This window comes from Lactuca serriola, chromosome 9, assembly GCF_051521515.1.
Source record: "Lactuca serriola cultivar US96UC23 chromosome 9, Lser_US96UC23_V15, whole genome shotgun sequence".
NCBI lineage: Eukaryota > Viridiplantae > Streptophyta > Magnoliopsida > Asterales > Asteraceae > Lactuca > Lactuca serriola.
This window is the reverse complement of record NC_136416.1, coordinates 34,431,586-34,450,077: the sequence shown is the minus strand read 5'-3', so window position 1 is coordinate 34,450,077 and position 18,492 is coordinate 34,431,586.

Sequence of the window (18,492 nt, the reverse complement as noted above, 5' to 3'; positions counted from 1 at the left end):
GGGGGCTATAAGGTGGTTTAAATAGTGAGCAACCCGGGGATTTAGGGTTTCTTCCAGGCAGGCAGACTCGCCGAGTCCCGAATATGGACTCGCCGAGTCGCTGACTAACACGTGCTCGAAAACCCCGTCCCTACTCGGCGAGTCAGGCTATGAACTCGCCGAGTCCCTCTTGCAAACTTCTAATTAAATACTATGGAATCATCGTACCGGAAATGGGTCGTTACAATTCTCCCCCACTTGTCTCAGACTTCGTCCTCGAAGTCTGCTACGGCTGAATCCGCAAATATCTCCGGATAGTGCTCTCTCATCTCCTCCTCAGCCTCCCACGTCCACTCAGACCCCTTCCGGTGCTGCCACTGCACTTTCACTAACTGAATTTCTTTGTTCCTCAAGGTCTTTGTCTTCCGATCCAGAATCGCGACCGGCCTCTCAATATAATTCAGGCTGCTATCAACCTGAATATCCTCTAGGGGGACGACTGCTGACTCATCCACCAAACACTTCCTCAACTGAGACACATGGAAAGTGTAGTGGATCTGACTAAGCTCCTCAGGAAGATCTAACCGATAAGCAACCCGACCCACCCGGGCCAAAACCCTGAAAGGACCAATAAACCTGGGAGCCAACTTGCCCCTCTTCCGGAACCTGATAACACCCTTCCAAGGTGAGACCTTCAGAAGGACCATATCACCCACCCGGAACTCCAAGTCTGAATGCTTCCTATCGGCGTAACTCTTCTGCCGACTCTGCGCAGTCTGCAGTCTACTACGGACCTGCTGGATCAACTCGGTCGTCTTGAGCACCACCTCTGTGCTTCCAATGACTCGCTGACCTACCTCGCCCCAACAAATCAGGGTCCTGCACTTCCTCCCATGAAGCATCTCAAAAGGAGGTCGATCAATGCTCACATGATAACTGTTGTTATACGAAAATTCCGCTAACGAAAGATACGTATCCCAACTGCCACCGAAGTCTAGAACACATGCTCTGAGCATGTCCTCGAGAGTCTAAATTGTCCTCTCGCTCTGCCCGTCCGTCTGAGGGTGGAAAGCGGTGCTGAAATGAAGACGAGTACCCATCTCGTCGTGAAACCGCTTCCAAAATCTGGATGTAAAACGGACATCTCGGTCTGACACCACCGATACCGGCACTCCATGACGTGCCACGATCTCTCGCACATAGATATCGGCTAACTTTTCTGCCGATATACTCTCCTGGATCGGGATAAAATGAGCACTCTTCGTCAACCGATCCACTACTACCCATATCGAATCCACTCCTCGTGCGGTCCTGGGAAGCTTGGTGATAAAATCCATGGTGATGTCCTCCCATTTCCACACGGGAATGTCTAACGGCTGCATCTTGCCGTGAGGCCTCTGGTGCTCCGCCTTGACCTTCCTGCAGGTCAGGCATCTCTCAATATACCAAGCGACATTCCGCTTCATGCAGGGTCACCAATAATCGGGTTGAAGATCTCTATACATCTTCGTCGCCCCTGGATGGATAAAAAATCGAGACTTATGAGCCTCGTCCATCAACACCTGCCGTACTCCTCCCCAGTACGGTACCCACACTCTCCCATGAAGTGTCAGCAATCCCCGACTGTCATAATCAAACGAAGCTACTCGACCCACTATCCTTTCACACTTTTGCCTCTCCTCCTTGAGGGCCTCGACCTGAGCCTCCCTGATCCGTTCCAACAACGGAGTAATCACTGTCATCCTCAAACACAAATCTATGATAAGGGCTGCCGACACTTTACGACTTAGGGCGTCGGCCACCACGTTGGCCTTCCCTGGATGGTAAAGGATCTCACAATCATAATCCTTCAGCACATCCAACCACCTCCTCTGCCTCATGTTCAGACTCGGCTGGTCCATAAGGTACCTCAAACTCTTGTGATCCGTGTAGATAGTACAACGGACCCCATAAAGATAATGCCTCCAAATCTTGAGGGCAAACACAACCGCCCCCAACTCTAAATCATGGGTAGGATAATTAGCCTCGTGAGGCTTCAACTGCCTCGAGGCGTAAGCTATTACATGGCCTCGCTGCATCAACACTGCTCCCATACCTGTGATTGAGGCATCACAGTAGACTACGAAGTCCTCTACTCCCTCTGGCAAAGTAAGGATCAGAGCCTCGCACAATCTTTGCCTGAGGGTCTCGAACGTTGCCTGCTGCTCAGGCCCCCAACGAAATACCACCGACTTCTTGGTCAGTCGGGTGAGCGGCACTGCTATCTTGGAGAAATCCTGAATGAATCTTTGGTAATACCCTGCCAGCCCTAGGAAGCTCCGAATCTCAGATGGAGACTTCGGGACCTCCCACTGCATCACGGCCTCTATCTTGGCCGGATCCACCAAAATACCCTTCTAGTTGACGAGGTGACCAAGAAACTACACCTCGCGCAACCAGAACTCGCACTTGGAGAACTTTGCGAAAAGTCTCTCCCTCCTCAAAACTTCCAGCACCTCCCTCAGGTGCTCCTCGTGCTGCTCCTGCGTCTTGGAATATACCAAGATATCATCTATGAATACTATCACTGACCGATCTAGCATCGGCTTGCACACGCGATTCATGAGATCCATGAACGCGGCTGGGGCATTGGTGAGCCCAAATGGCATCACCACAAACTCATAATGACCATACCTGGTCCTAAAAGCTGTCTTCTGCACATCTTCATCCCTAACCCGCATCTGATGATACCCGGAGCGTAGATCGATCTTGGAGAACCAAGACGCTCCCTGAAGCTGGTCAAACAAATCATCTATCCTCAGAAGTGGGTAACGGTTCTTCGCTGTTACCTTATTCAACTCCCGGTAATCAATACACATACGATGCGACCCATCCTTCTTCCTCACAAACAGGATCGGCGCTCCCCAAGGCGAACTGCTCGGCCGAATGAAACCCTTGTCTAGCAGCTCCTGCAGCTGCGTAGACAACTCCTGCATCTCAGGGGGAGCTAGGCGATACGGTGCCTTGGCGATCGGAGCCGCACCAGGAATTAGGTCGATCCTAAACTTAACCTGCCTCTCAGGAGGTATCCCCGATAATACCTCGGGAAATACATCCGGAAAGTCTCGCACTATCGGAACATCATCAACTGCCGTCTTGCCCTTCACCCGGGCATCCAAGACATAAGCTACATAGCCAGCGCAACCCTGCTGAAAATAGCGCCTCGCCCTTGCGGCGAAACAAAAGGTCAGTCCGCGTTGTGGCCTCTCGCCCTGAATCACCAACTCTCCTCCACTGGGAGTGTGAACCCTCACTAGCTGAAGCTCACAATCAATCACCGCCCCGTTGGGGCTTAGCCAATCCATGCCCACAATAACCTTATTACCTCGCAGGGGAATAGGAACCAGGTCCACCGAAAACTGCTCATCAAACAACTGAAGAGAACACCCTCTATGCACTCTGCCGACCCTCACGGTCCTGTCATCTGCTATCTCAACCTCTAGTGGACAATCCAGCTCCCCTGGATCTCTGCTAAATCTCTTGCTAAGCGCAAGCGATACGAATGATCGGGTAGCCCCCGAATCGAATAATACCATAGCAGAAATGTCGTTCACAGAGAACGACCCTATATAAAACATACAATCATAAGCAATAATCAATCAATAAAATAAAGAGATGAAGGGAAGATACATACCCGTCACCACATCAGGAGTCGCTCGCGCCTCCTCTGCTGTCATCTGAAACGCTCTACTCTTCGCCACTGGCGCCTCAGCTCGGCTCTGCCGGCCATCTGTAATCCTCAAGGTAGCAGGGGCAGGTGCAACCACCTTCCCTACTGCAACTAAACTCGGACATTGGGACTTTTTATGTCCCCTCTGATTGCACTGAAAGCAAATCAGATCTGATGCTGCAACAGCAGTAGCAGGGGCCGTACAATCCCTGCTCAAATGCCCAGTCCGGCCGCACTTGAAGCAGCCGGAACTCCCTTCCTTACACACCCCATCGTGCATCTTCCCACACCTGCCACATCGACTGTGGCTCGGCTGAGACCTGGACCTGTGATCTGAAACCTTGGGCTTTTTGCCCGAACCTCCTGAACCCGAAACCGCCTCCGGTTTCCTCTTCTTCTCCATCTCGAGATCAATCTCCCTCTCTCGAGCCCTAGCAATCATGTCGTCCAGCGTTTTACAGCTGGACCGGATCACAAACTGGCGGATATCGCTTCGCAACATCTCATGATAACGGACCTTCTTCATCTCCTCGTCGGCTGCATACTGAGGAACAAGAAGAGCTCTCTCCCTGAACTTGGTGGTGATCTCCGCCACGGTCTCTATAGTCTGGGTGAGGTCCTGAAACTCTCTGGTTAACTGCTGCACCTCAATAACTGGTGCAAACTCCGCCCTGAACCTGGTAGAGAAATCAACCCAGGTCATGGCATCCAATGCTGCATCATCTCCCATAGTATGTCCGACCTCCTCCCACCAATCCCGTGCCCTGTCCTTCAGAAGACAGGACGCCAATCTGACCTTGTCCCCCTCGGGACACCTGCTAGTGCGGAACGCGTTGGCCACATCCGCCAACCATCTAGTACTCGCTATGGGGTCCCGCGCCCCATGATAGTCTGGAGCTCCACATGCCTTGAACTCCCTGAATGTAAGTGTGCGCGACCCCATCATGGCCGCCACCTCGGCACGGAAGGTGCCCAATCTCTCATCCATCAGCTCTAGGATACCCTCCTTGATCGAACCGAAGATCACAGGAGTCTGCTCTAAAATGATACGAGTAATCTCTAAAGAAAGAAACTCTCTGGTCTGCTCATCCATGCGCTCGTTCCCCGAGCCTGATCCTGATCCCTCCCCGGCACCTCCACTGCCGGCTGCTGTCCTCGGACGCAAAACCACCATACTGAAACACATCATAGCAATATCAGAAAGCTGAAATATCTCAAGGGATCATTGATACTACTACTAGCTTCCTGGTCTTGTCTCGGCCTTCCTTGATTCGAGTACGGATCCTCTGCTTTCAGTAGTATGGGACCATACTACCTTCCACATCTATCCGTACTTTCCTCAAGAACCGCCTTGACTCCACCAAGTCACTTCTACTACTACTAATCTCTGCTGCTCTCATCCTAGGCTTGCCCTAGGGAAATCGCTGACTCCTCTCATACCAGTCCTCAGTTGCCGAAGGCCTCCTTGTAATGCTGATTAGCCACCACCTGAATACCATCACATGCAATGAGGCTCGGATAATCCTTCGAGTAAAAGACTCGTCCCTACAACGGTTGGACTCAGACAAGAGCTGCGCAATAGGGCCAAATCCAGCACTCTGAGATTATTCAACCCTGATCACATGTGATGTGACGTATTCACCTAATGGCTAACTCCCACCACTCAGAGTCCCACAAAGCACAAAGCAAGCAGCATTCGGATAAGGGAAACATACTCAGGCAAAACTATTCTCATAACGAGAAGCTACTCTAGCATACAATGCTAAGCTCGCGCTACCAGGCATAACCTAAACAGGCTATCCTACCGCTGTCTACTCAATACTAGCATGCAATTCTCATAAAACTGTAACACATATAGCAGGCACATAAGGCATCCTCCTAGATCCTTAGTCCTATACTAGTATGCTGTTCTACTGAAACTGGAACAATTAATCATAATAATAAAACTTGTATTGGTAATTTGGGAGTACTTACTTGAGCTCGGCTGATCGCATGCACCACACCCTTATCTTGTTTAAAAATTCTTTTCTTTCTAAGTGCTTTTCAAAATTTCATTCGAAAACATTTTTTTTTTTCTTTTTGAAAATCTTTTTATCTTTCCCTTAGTTTGAGTTCAGATGCACCCGGAGGTGTATCCGAATCCCTCAAACCAGGGCTCTGATACCAACTTGAAACAACCCAAAAATACGACCCGAAAATTTCATTTTTAATATAACCAAAATCATAAAACAGAGTATATCATAATAAAACCATGTGTTGCAAATCTCAAAACCATACTAAAATACAAATGAGAAAACGGTGTCACGACTGTATCAAAACATATCTAAGATAGTTGATCAACTCCCAGGATAAAAACTGTAGCTGTAGTGTGTGCGATGCCATCATCCCGAGCTCTTCCCTTTGCTTGCGGAAGTACCTGAAACAAAACTAAAACTGTAAGCACGAAGCATAGTGAGCTCCCCCAAACTACCACATACCACACAATAACATATAAATCACATACTGGGCCTTGCCCACTGCATCGGACCGAAGTCCGGCTAACTGGGGCCTTGCCCCCCTACATCGGACCGAAGTCCGAAGCTGACTGGAACATCGGACCAAAGTCCGAAGCTGACTGGGACCTTCGTCCCCTACATCGAACCGAGTCCGAAGCTAACTAGGACATCGGACCGTAGTCCGAAGCTGACTGAGACATCGGACCGAAGTTCGAAGCTGACTGGGATCTACGTCCCCTACATCGGACCGGAGCCCGAAGCTGACATCGGACCGAAGTCCGAAGCTGACTGGGACCTTGTCCCCTACATCGGATCGAAGTCCAAAGCTGACTGAACATAGCATAAACATATCATCTAGCATAAACACATAACCCTGTCTGAACCACGAAGGCATCAAACATACTAACTACCACATCGGACCGAGGTCCGAAGCTGACTGCTAGCTAAACGGGCCGGCATTGTGGCCTTAGACCCGTTACTACTGGAAGGAAACTCACCTCGTGAACTGGCTGCTGTGTGAATGGCTCTGAAAGCTAACTGCTGCTGCTCCGGTATCTCCCCGGCTACAAGGCCATAAACACACTCAATCAAATACTAAACACTGCACTGGGGTAAAATGACTCTCTTACCCTTGGTCAAAGTCAACTCTCCCGGTTAAAGTCAACCCACAGTTGACCTGACTCGCCGAGTTGGGCCGCCAACTCGCCGAGTCTCTAATCTCATTTCACAACCCCACTCATGGCCATTCGTCGAGTATGGCATCGACTCGACGAGTACTCTCTCGATCCAAGAACTCATACAATCTTCATCCGACTCGCCGAGTCATATGAACAACTCGACGAGTTGTTCTTGAGCTTAAGAAGATTGCCTTGGACTCGCCGAGTTGTATGAACAACTCGTCGAGTCCCTCCATTACTGAGTCTGCTCTCCAACTCACTGAGTCCAGTCTACTACTCACAGGCTTCCACTCGTCATCACTAAAAAAGGGGAAAAACAGGACTCGCGACTTGACTCGCCGAGTCGTCCTTCCGACTCGCCGAGTCGCATCCATGCAACTACTCTAAACTCGATTCTGCTTGAATCCATCGCATACAAATGATAGATCTGAGTCCAATAAGCTGATCCACCACGTAAAGTTTCCAACTTTACGTGTACATGCACATGAAAAAGGAGATATAGGCTAAAAAGGCACTTAAAAGAGTAGATCTAGGGTTTTCATGCAAGGTAATTTCAAAAAGGCAATAGATCTGGGCTCTACAACTCCTAAATGAACAGATCTAAGGATATCTCGACATAATAGGGTATCCATACAATCATAAGGCTTGAGGAAAGCATCAAACTAGATCTAGAAGAGTTCTAATGGAGGTTAAAAGCATAAAACAGGCGGGAATCCGAAGAATACCTCAAAGAACTCTGATTCGCCCTTGGATCTTTGCTCTACACCTCTTCTCCTTGCTCCTTTCTTCTTCTCCTTCTTCAAGCCTTCAAAATTTTAACACAAGAACACTTAGATCACTCAAGGAAGGATTAGGGTTTTCTCACAGCTTTCTGAGGGTGAAGGAGGCGAGATTGGGGGCTATAAGGTGGTTTAAATAGTGAGCAACCCGGGGATTTAGGGTTTCTTCCAGGCAGGCAGACTCGCCGAGTCGCCGACTAACACGTTCTCGAAAACCCCGTCCCTACTCGGCGAGTCAGGCTATGAACTTGTCGAGTCCCTCTTGCAAACTTCTAATTAAATACTATGGAATCATCGTACCGGAAACGAGTCGTTACATGCAACCACCCAAGTTCCACCCAAACCACATGCTCCGGCCTCAGCTAATCCAAGTGCTCCTCGGCAGTATTCGGGAACTCTTCCAAAGTGCAACAAATGTGGTCTCCACCATAATGGAGAATGAAGAGAAATGCATTGCACCAGTTGCAATCGGAAGGGTCACACAGCAAGGTACTGCCGAACCTATCCTCCCCAGAATCAACCATAAGGAAACAACAACAACAACAACAACAACCGCAAAAACAACAACAACAACAACGGTAATAACACAGGATCAATCCCCACTTTCTACGGATGTGGAAGGATCAGGCATATCCGTCGAAACTGCCCCAACACCAGCAACCCCGGAAATGGAGGATCGGGAAGGATGCTAGCTATGGGTCGGGGAGAAGCGGTCCTGGATCCCACTATTGTTACCGGTACTTTTCTCCTAAACCACACTTATACATGCATCCTATTTGATACCGGAGCGGAACGAAGTTTTGTGAGCAATAAATTCAAACACTTGTTAAAACAACTACCCCAGAAGCTTAATGAAACCTTCATGGTGGAAATGGCTAATGGGAAGACAGAATCCACTGGGGAATCTATATCGGATGTACCCTAGCCTTAAATCATCACGTATTTCAAATAAACTGAATGCCTGTTTCCATTAGGAGTTTTGATGTGATTATCAGCATGGATTGGTTAAGCCCCCACCATGCTGAAATTATGTGTCACGAGAAGGTCGTTCGCCTTCATCTCCCAAATCACGAAACCCTAGTTATTTATGGGGACAAACCCAGCACGAACCTTCGCCTTATCTCGTGCATTAAGGCGCAAAAGTACCTACGAAAGAAGGACTTGACGTACCTGGCTCATATAGTAGACAAATCGAAGAAAGAGGTCAACATTCAAGACATTCCAGTAGCTTGTGAGTTCCCAGATGTCTTCCCTGATGATCTTCCGAATATACCCCCAGAAAGACAAGTCGAGTTTCGAATTGACCTGGCGCCAGGAGCTACTCCCATCGCCAAATCGCCCTACAGATTGGCTCATGCGGAGATGCAAGAGTTGTCCAGTCAACTCAGTGAGCTTTTGGATAAAGGATTCGTCCGACCCAGTTTCTCACCTTGGAGAGCTTCGGTTCTCTTTGTTAAGAAGAAAGATGGTACCTTCAGGATGTGTATCGAGTATAGAGAACTTAACAAGCTCACTGTCAAAAACAGATATCCACTTCCACGAATCGACGATCTATTTGACCAACTCCAAGGAGCTAGTCACTTCTCAAAGATAGATCTGCGATATGGATACCACCAAATCAAGGTTCGGGAGGAGGATATTCCAAGAACCGCCTTCCGAACTCGTTACGGACATTATGAATTTGTTGTAATGCCCTTCGGTCTAACGAATGCTCCCGCCGCATTCATGGACTTAATGAATCGAATCTGCCGACCATTCCTCGATAACTTTTTTATCATTTTCATCGATGATATCCTCGTCTATTCCCAAAATGAAGAAGAACACGGCCAATATCTTCGACAAATCCTGGAAACCCTGCGAACCGAAAAGCTATACGCGAAACTCTCTAAGTGTGAGTTCTGGCTCCGAAGCGTGAACTTTTTGGGACATCTTGTTAGCTAGGAAGGAATTCATGTGGATCCTTCTAAAATACAAGCCATCGAAGGATGGGCAATTCCAACAACACCCACGGAAATTCGCCAATTTCTGGGTCTCGCAGGCTATTACAGGAGATTCATCCAGAACTTCTCTAAGACGGCCAAACCGCTTACCATGCTTACACAAAAGTGCATACCCTTCGTATGGACGGACAAGCAGGAAGCCACATTTCGATCTCTGAAGCAAGCACTCTGCAGTGCGCCGGTGCTATCGCTACCCGAAGGAACAGAAGACTTTATAGTCTACTGCGATGCGTCAAATCAGGGTTTAGGCTGTGTACTCATGCAGCGTGGAAAGGTGATAGCTTACGCGTCCCGGCAACTAAAGACGCACGAACTGAATTACACGACCCACGATCTGGAGCTGGGAGCAGTGGTCTTCGCCTTGAAGATTTGGAGGCACTACCTTTACGGTACTAAGTGCACCATCTTCACCGACCACAAGAGTCTCCAACACATCTTGAATGAAAAAGAGCTAAACATGAGGCAACGAAGATGTGTCGAACTGCTAAACGACTACGAGTGCGAAATCAAGTACCACCCAGGCAAGGCTAACGTGGTAGCCGATGCCTTGAGTCGAAAAGAATACTCAAATCGTTGTGTGAAAACTCTCTTGATAACCATCCAATCCCACCTGACCTCGCAAATCAGAACAACATAGTCAGATGCCATGAAGGCGGAAAACAAAACAAGTGAAGTGCTGCGTGGAATGGAGAAGAACTTTGAGATGAAGGAAGATGGAACATATTACTTCATGAACCGCATATGGGTCCCTAAACTTGGGGGATTTAGACAGGTAGTCATGAACGAAGCCCACAAGACGCGATACTCCATCCATCCAGGTTCAGACAAAATGTACTTGGATATTAAGCAACATTGTTGGTGGCCTCATATGAAGGCAGAGATTGCCACTTACGTTAGCAAATGCCTTACTTGCGCTAAAGTGAAGGTGGAATATCAGAAGCCCTCTGGATTAGGGATGTCAAAAAGTCCTGTGGGACCCCGATCCCGTGGGGGGCCCGTCCCGTATGGGAGCATTTGTTGAAAATAACCGGGGACGGGGGCGGGGGCAGGGGCAAGGTTAACCCCCGTTTTAATTTCAGGGCCGGGGGCGGGGGTTGGTAGTCCTGTCCCGAAACCCCCGTGGGGGCCCCGTTAATAAATTATATAAGTTGACATATATTAATTATATAAATATAATAAAAAATAAAATGATTTTTACATACAAAAATTCAACAAAAAACATGTTTTTAAGTTGTTTGTAACATGTAAAATTATGTTATAAATATCTGTTTGTTACCCAAAAATAGTTTCTTATAGCCCAAGAAAGAACTTTTTTTAGGCCAAATAAGGTAGCCCAAAATCACTCAGGGGCGGGGGAACGGGGGCGGGGGCGGGGGTCAGAAGGGGAATTCGGGGGCGGGGCGGGGGTGGAAAGGATGGAGACTTAGGGGACGGGGCGGGGGCGGGGGAGCGGGAAATTTTGGGGGGCGGGGGCGGGGGACGCAATCCCCGTCCCGTTTGCCTCCGTTGACATCCCTACTCCGGATTACTACAGCAACCAGTAATTCCAGAGTGGAAATGGGAAATGATTACCATGAATTTTATGACTAAACTACCCAAGTCGACGGATGGTTTGGACACGATCTGGGTAATAGTTGATAGGCTAACGAAATCCGCCCATTTCCTACCAATAAAAGAATCATACAAGATGGAGCACCTGATGAGAATCTATATCAAGGAAATCGTGAGACTCTACGGAGTACATGTATCTATCATCTCAGATAGAGATAGTAGGTTTACATCCCGCTTTTGGCAATCGCTTCAGAAAGCTATGGGAACACAACTTGACATGAGCACTGCCTACCACCCACAAACGAATGGCCAATCCGAGCGAACCATCCAAACACTAGAAGATATGCTTCGCGTGTGTGTAATAGACTTTGGAAAATCGTGAGATACCCACTTTCCTTTGATCGAGTTCTCATACAACAACAGTTATCACTCAAGTATCAAAGTTGCTCATTTCGAAGCATTATACGGGCATAAATGCAGATCAACGCTGTGTTGGGCAGAGGTAGGAGACACCCAACTAGCAAGAGGACAAACGCCAAACAATGCCTTAACGGGACCGGAAATTATATGTGAGACGACCGAGAAGATAATTCAAATCAGGGCCCGACTGCAATCATCACGAGAAAGACAAAAGAGCTACGTCGCTAAACGACGAAAGCCCTTGGAGTTTTAAGTCGGAGATATGGTGCTACTAAAAGTCTCTCCTTGGAAAGGAGTGATTCGTTTTGGGAAGCAGGGCAAACTGAACCCTCGATACATTGGATCCTTCGAGATTCTTGCCCGAATCGGTCCAGTGGCTTATAGACTGCAACTACCCGCTGAGCTCAGCAGTGTACACCCTGTGTTCCACGTTTCCAATTTGAAAAAGTACTTATCCGACGAGACTCTCTTCATCCCATTAGAAGAAATTGAAATCAATGAGAATCTCCTGTTCATCGAGGAACCAATTGAAATCATGGACATGGAGGTGAAGCGTACCAAGCAGAGCCGCATTCCGATTGTGAAAGTTCGATGGAACGCAAGACGTGGACCAGAATTCACGTGGGAACGCGAAGATCAAATGAAGCAAAAGTACCCTAACCTATTCTCGCATTCTCAAATCTAGCTTTCAAAAGAATTTCGGGACGAAATTCCCTCTAACGGGGGGATGATGTCACAACTAGGAATTTGATGTCTTGTAAACATTAAACAATGATAACAAATGTGAGCCAATAATGTGAAAGCATGTATGAAGCTTATTCAGTAACAACAAAACTTCATCAAATACTTCATTCAAGCACTACAAATAGTCAACAAAGAATTGGAAAACCCTTGAAATCCCGGTTTAAGTCCATTTTGGGCTAGGATTTCCTTATTGGACCTAATGGATCAATAAGTTTCCAATTTAATTATCTTGAACATCGAACTCTCAAATGGGTCCTAATTGGACCCATAAACATGAAACTTAATATTTTGGGCCTTATAAGCCTAAAATGAACTAGATTAGCTTTAATGGGCCTTATTGGGTCACAACCAATTTAATTTAGCCCTAATAGGTCATAAAAATCATTCTTTGATTTTTATTGGGCCAAAAATCATCTAACATAACCATAAAATGGGCTTAAGCATACAAGGCCCAATTCCTTTCTTTTCCCCTCTCCTTTCTCGGCCCAACTACACCAAAATGGAAGAGGGTTGACTTCCATTTCCACCTCTTTCTTATCTCTTGGATCTCCATGCAAAACTCATATCCCCATGCACACATCACCTCATCCACTCTCTCTTCTCTCCTCTCTTTCCTTCTCTCGGCCGAACACAACACCAACACACACACACGTTTCATTCAAACTCTCTCTCAAATAAACTCTCTCCATTCTTCATAAAATTTCGAGATTTAGAGCTTGATAAGGAGTTTCTTCCACAAAAGATCATCATTCAAGGTAAGTTTATGTTTAGATCTATGATCTAGATTCATTGTTTTTATAAAAAATCTCTTCTAAATCTATTCAAACTTGTGATCTTGCATCCAGGAAGCCACTAAATTCGAGATTTACCAAGAGGACTTGCTAGGATCGAAACTTTCTTCCTTTCTCTCTACAAAACCGAAACTACAACTCAAGGTGAGCTTCATACCCCTCTCTTTTCGGTTTTCATGTCTTTTGTGGGGGAGAATACAAGAAAATGTGTAGATCTATGTGTAAATGTATGTTATGTGTGATTTTATGCATGTATATATATATATATATATATATATATACATATATGTACATATTTATGTGTTTTTGTGATAAATATGTAACTAAAAAGGGGTGAATCTCGAGATCTATGATATGAGAAGAGAAAAAAACATAATCTAAGTTATTTTACACTAAATAAGTCAAGGGTAATAACTTATGATATTATGATAAACATCTTTCCACATAAAAACCCAATTTTGAGCTTTAGATGTCAAATATACAAAACTAGGGTTAAAAATGGTCAATTCACGGTTTCTTAAGGGCCAAAAGAGTCAAAACAGTTTCCATAATGATTTTTTTGAATAATAAAATTTTCAAAGGACTTGAAATGTAAATTTTAAGCTTAATGGGCTAATTTTGGGCTTTTTAGCCCAATAAGCCTAAAATTGCGAAAAATGACAATTTAAGGGGATGAAATGAAACTTTCTTGAAAACATGGGATAAATAGCGTAATAAAACTATTTCAAGGGTCAAAAATGCTGTTCACTATAAAAAAGGACAGAAAATGTAAAGTTTTTGGATTTTGGGCCAAAACTGTAAAAGTTGCGAAAAATGGGGTTTTAACCGAGAAATACCATTCTGGAAGGGCTTAATCTGTCAACAAAATAAATTTTGGGTTAAAACTGTCTTTTCAACAAATTTATGATGCAAAAGTGTCAAGAAAATGTTTTAAGGATTAAAAATGAAATTCTTTTATATAAAGGACTAAAATTGTTATTTTTATAAAAAGAAAGGTCGTGAAAAGGTCAAACTTCTACTTTTAAACAAATTAATTCATTAAGTCAAAACACAAAATCCACGACTACCGACAAAATGGAAATCGAATACACGTTCAACTCCAAATGTCGTTATAAACGAATTGATTCGGTCTCGAATCAATACAAAAACAACAACCGTTAAATCAAACACTTCAATAGATACGCGATAACTACGATGAGTAAACTTACAAACTTTGGGCTTGAGAGTTTCAAATCATGCTTGATGGATCTTGCAAGTCCATCAAAATGATCTTTGGGCCCAAAGGGATAACACTTATGTGTTATTGGGCCTCTTATGACCCAATTCCGTGTAAAAGGACTTTCAATAGTTTTTATGTGCTATTGGGCCATAGTGGCCCATTAGTAAGGCTAGTAAGGTCAAAATAATCAAATGCGAGTTGGACCATCGTGTCTTTCGCATTCCCGACAGCCTAAGGTACTTACGATAGTAGTAGGACATAGTGCTCCTCTTTTCTTTGTTCGCTAAGGCTTATGGGAAATCAAAGTAGACGAAATTAGGACGATATACAATGTGGAGTAATCAATATTCATTCGATATGACAATAAAAAATCAGTAATCATGGATACTTGTCAGCATCTGAAAACATCGGGTTTTCCGGGGAATTCAATACTACTCGCTCGAAATTTTTATAACTATAATACAAAATACCCTTCATGTATACATGTTTTTGAAATCATTCATGCATCAACTTATGGATCTTCACACTTTGATAAACAAAAGTATTTTCAGAAAATATCGGATTTTCTGGGTTTTACAAACTATACAAAAATCATTTTATCACAACATTGCTTATGAACTCACCAACATTTCATATGTTGACGTTTTTCCAAAATCACTTGTATTCTCAGGTAACAGGTAAGCGGAAGAGTAATAGGAAGTAATGTTAGGATGTTATGTTGTTGAAAACACTCAAACAATTGATGTTATGAATGTGTAATGTTAAAACAATGTACTTGATGTAAACAATTCCAATTGTAATATATTGATGCATGGTGATGTTTATGTTATGATTCATGTATATTCATTGTGATGATATTCAATTAAAGACATGTGAGCCCTCGTACGTTTCCGTCGTCTGGTTCGGGGGTGTGACATTACGGCTGAGAGCGTCGGCCACCACATTGGCCTTCCCCGGGTGGTAGAGGATCTCACAATCGTAGTCGTTCACCACATAAAATCACCGACGGTGTCTCGTGTTCAGATTAGGTTGGTCCATCAAATACCTCAGGCTCTTGTGGTCTGTGAAAATGGTACAATGAATCCCATAGAGGTAGTGTCGCCAAATCTTGATTGCGAAAAACACGACCCCCAGCTCCAAATCGTGCGTTGGATAGTTCGCCTCATGAGGCTTCAACTGCCTCGAAGCATACGCTATCACGTGACCCTGTTGCATCAGCAGTGCACCCATACCCATGATCGAAGTGTCACAGTAAACCACGAAATTGTTGACACCCTCCGATAAAGTCAGAATCGGTTCCTCGCACAACTGCTATCTGAGAGTTTTGACAGTTGCCTCTTGCTCAGGCCCCCAACGGAATGTCATCGACTTCTTGGTCAGACGGGTCAAGGGAACATCAATCTTGGAGAAACCCTTGATGAATTTCCAATAATAACCCGCTAGACCAAGAAGACTTTGAATCTAAAATGGAGACCTCGGAACCTCCCAATGTATCACGGCCTCTATCTTGGCCGGATCGACCAGAATACCCTTCTGGTTGACAAGGTACCCCAGAAACTGCACCTCACGCAACCAGAACTCACATTTAGAGAACTTTGCGAAAAGTCTCTCCCTCCTCAGGGTCTTCAGCACCCCCCTCAGGTCATACTGCTCCTGAGTTTTGGAATAAACCAAGATGTCATCTTTAAAAACTATCACTGGCCGATCCAACATCTGTCTGCACACGTGGTTCATAAGGTCCATGAGCGCGACATGAGCATTGGTGAGCCCAAACGGCAGCACCACGGACTCATTGTGACCATAACGAGTCTGAAAGGTTGTCTTCTGCACATCGTCGTCCCTAACTCGCATATGGTGATAACCTGATCGCAGATCAATCTTGGAGAACCAAGATGCACCCCGAAGCTGGTCAAATAAGTCATCAATGCTCGGGAGGGGATAAAGGTTCTTCACTATAACCTTATTCAGCTCTCGGTAATCTATACACATGTGATATGACCGGTCCTTCTTCTTCACAAATAGGATCGGAGCTCCCCATGGCGAACTGCTCGGCCTGATAAATCCCTTGTCTAACATCTCTTGCAGCTGTGTAGACAACTCCTGTATCTCGGGAGGAGCCAACCGATATGGTGCCTTGTCTATCGGAGCCGCACCAGGGACTAGGTCAATCCTGAACTCTACCTGCCTCTCTGAAGGTACCCCAACCAAATCCTCTAGGAACACGTCAGGGTACTCCCATAGGATCGGTACGTCATGCACGGTCGTCTTAACCTTATCCAAGGTATCCATAACATAGGTGACATAACATGCGCAACCCTGCTGAAGGTAGCACCTAGCTCTCGCTGCTGAATACAAAGTCGGCCCATGTTGCGGGCTCTCACCCTGAATCACTAAACCTTCCCCACGTGGGGTCTAAACTCGTACAATTTGCTTCTCGCAGTCGATCACTGCCCCATTGGGGCTCAACCAGTCTATACCCATGATAACCTTATTCCCTCGCAAGGGGATGGGGACTAAATCCACAAAAAACTGGTCATCAAATAATTGTACTGTACATCCCCGATGAACCCTCGCAACCCGAACGGTCTTATCATCTGCTATCTCTACATCAAGTGGAAATTCCAGCTCCCATGGAGTTCCTACAAATCACTTGCTGAGTGCGAGTGACACAAAAGATCGGGTAGCCCCCAAAACAAATAGTACTAGAGCATATATATCGTTCACAAGGAATGATCCTATAATGAAACACATAAACATAAGCAATAAATCAATATAAATAAAGAGATAAGGAGAAGATACATACACGTTACCACATCGGGATCTACACGTGCCTCCTCTGTCGTTAGCTGAAAGGCCCTGCTCTTCACCACAAGCGCCTCCGTCCGGCCCTGTCGGCCATCCGTAATCCACAATGTAGCAGGAGTGGGTGCCGCCACTTGTCCTGTTGCTGCTAAACTTGGGCACTAGGATCGCTTGTGTCCCCTCTGAGTGCACTGGAAGCAAATCAGATCTGATACTGTGGTGGTGGTGGTGGTAGCAGTATAATCCCTGCTGACATGACTAGTTCGGCCGCACTTAAATCAGACCAAACTACCCTCCCTGCACGTCCCCTCGTGCATCTTTCCGCAGTTTCCACAACGACTGCGGCCCTACTAGCTCCTCGATCGGTGATCTGATACCTTGGGCTTCTTGCCTGCACTCCCTGTCCGAACCCCTCTCTGGTTTCCTCTTCTTCTCCATCTCCAAATCCAACTCCCTTTCCCGAGCCCTTGCAATCATATCCTCCAACATCTTGCAACTGGATCATATCACAAACTGACGGATATCACTCTGCAACATCTCATGGTATCATGCCTTTTTCATATCCTCGCCTGCCATGTACTGCGGAACAAAAAGGGCCCTCTCCCTGAACATGGCGGTGATCTCAGTCACCGTCTCAGTAGTCTGCTGGAGATCCTGGAACTCCCTCGCAAGTTGTTGCACCTCAATCACAGGTGCAAACTCGGCCCGGAACCTGGCCAAGAAATCACTCCAGGTTATCGCATCAAGAGCGGCATCATCTCCAATAGCATATCAGACCTCCCCTCCCCTACGAGACAACGGCTAGAGCTACACACGCTCGAAACTCCCTGAATGTTATCGTGCAAGCCCCTATCATGGTCGTCATCTCGGTGCAGAATGCACCCAACTTCTCGTTAAGAATCTTAAGAATTCACTTCTTGACCGTACCGAAGATCACCAGAGTCTGATTAATGATACTGCACGGAATCTCATATGAGATGAACTCCCTTATCTGGTCATCGAGCTTCCCGGCTCCAGAGCCCAAGCCTAATCCCACACCGGCGCCAGAGCTGCCAACTGGTCTAGTGTGTAGCGTCACCATACTGAAAATACACCATAACAAACATCAGAATACTTATCATAACTCGAGGGATCTCACGTACTACAAGTTCCATGGGTTCATCTCAGCCTTCCTTGATTCGAGTACGGATCTTATGCTTTTAGAAGTACCGACCCATACTATCTTCCACATCTATCCGTACTTTCCTCAAGAACTGCCTTGACTCCACCAAGTCCATTTCACTACTACTGATCTTTGCTCTAATCTCATCCTAGGCTTTCCCTAGG